The sequence below is a fragment of the Wasmannia auropunctata genome, unplaced genomic scaffold (genome assembly GCF_000956235.1).
Source record: "Wasmannia auropunctata unplaced genomic scaffold, wasmannia.A_1.0 LD308420.1, whole genome shotgun sequence".
Taxonomy (NCBI): Eukaryota; Metazoa; Arthropoda; class Insecta; order Hymenoptera; family Formicidae; genus Wasmannia; species Wasmannia auropunctata.
The window spans coordinates 11,907-13,578 of NW_012054470.1; the positions used below are offsets into that span (position 1 = coordinate 11,907).

At 34.8% G+C, this 1,672-nt stretch overlaps 1 long non-coding RNA gene across 1 annotated transcript; it reads right to left on the minus strand.

Annotated features, from left to right (window-relative positions):
- Nucleotides 1-426: 426 nt before the first annotated feature.
- LOC105461134 lies at nt 427-958 on the minus strand. Its single transcript, XR_975904.1, has 2 exons — nt 891-958; nt 427-778 (listed from the first exon to the last, which is right to left on the minus strand). It is a non-coding gene; the product is annotated as an uncharacterized LOC105461134 (long non-coding RNA).
- Between the last annotated feature and the right edge of the window lie 714 nt (nt 959-1,672).

Below are 1,672 nucleotides of genomic sequence, written 5' to 3' on the forward strand. Positions count from 1 at the left end.
TATCCAATGCGTTGTGAGAGTCAATCATAAAATGAAACATAGTCGAATTGTCATCATGTTCAAGATTAAAAATTATCGCTTTTAAGTGTTTGAAAAAACATTTAAACAATGAAGTCAAATTAAGAATAAATTGACTTCACTGCTTAAGTGTTTTCCAAACACTTAAAAGCGATAATAATTTAGAACGTAAACGTTTCGACTCGACTCTTGCTCAAGTCCTCTTTACTACAATCATAAAAACGACATAACAAGTAAAATATCCAATATTTACATGCGTTATGAGAATTAATCATCAAATGAAGCGTAGTGAAATCGTCATCTTGTTTATGATTGAAAATTATTATCGCTTTTAAGTAATGTTTGAAAGATACTTGAGCAGTGAAGTCAAATTAGAATCAATGGTTTAAATGTTTTTCAAACACTTAAAAGCAATCAATAATTTTTAATAAAATTACGATGATTTGACAAAATGACAGACATGTGTAGACACACATGTCTGTCCACATATACAAGTTGTACACATACACAGAACAAGATGTGATAAACTTGTTTACACAGTTCTGTATATATGTTTTTCAAATCATTTTATTATAATAATTTAAACAAGCTTCCATCCCTGTCATTTGCCACGATAATCGAAAGTCGATCTTCCGCATTAGGTTGACCATCAGACGTTGATCTTCTTCGCTCATTATATGCAACGTAGATATCCTGTTGGACGAGAGCTTACATGGCCTTCTGCTTCCAATTGTTGCACTAATCTGTATACTGTTCTTCTCTGCAATATAATAAATATATATTTAAAAAATTATCCCAGTAAAGATCAATTAACATAGCTATTTTTTTCTAATAAATTTAATAGCTTATTTTTTTTAATATATTATACATACAATATTAAATATACAGGGTGTCCGGTACTTAATGGTAAAGCGCTCGTGGACAGATAGAATCGGACATCCTGTATACAGGGTGTCCGGTAATAACCGCACCAGACTTCGTGGGTAGGTAGAACAGATGAAACTGAACAGAAAAGCCCTCTACCATTTTACAAAATTTGCAATCATTAACGAGATATTAATTATTTGAAGATCGGCGAATAAACGCATATCTCGCCGCGCACCTGCATTCATGTGCAGTAGGTGGACGGATACACGTTTATTCGCCGATCTTCAAGCCGCAGAAAAGTACGTGTATAAAGCACAGTTCGAAAATTCTGCGAGCGATGAAAACTTTTTGTGCAGAAAGCGTTACTGAAATCCGCATGCGACGGATTTTTAATTAAGCAATTTGAATTCTTGACACGTTAGAGAATTCAATTCGTAGAGCGACACGGCACCTTCTCTGAATCGCACCTGATAAAGAGCATAGCTTTCGCGCTGTTTCTTTGATATCGTTGTAATTCCAAATTGTTCTGGAAGCTTCTTTTCAGGAAGTGACTTGTGAAAAAGGACAATCTAGAATTACAACGGTTTATAAAAATTTATCATCTCTTTGTTAGTTAAACGAAACAAAAAGCGTGTTATCAATGTTTAATTAGCTGCACCTAATTGCTATGGACGCCTTTGCCATTCGCGGGTAGCGTCCACTTTAGCACCTGCATTACCTGTTCCGTTTGGAGCGTATAATTGCGACGAACTTCATGCGACGTACATACGCGCGAAATACTTTCATA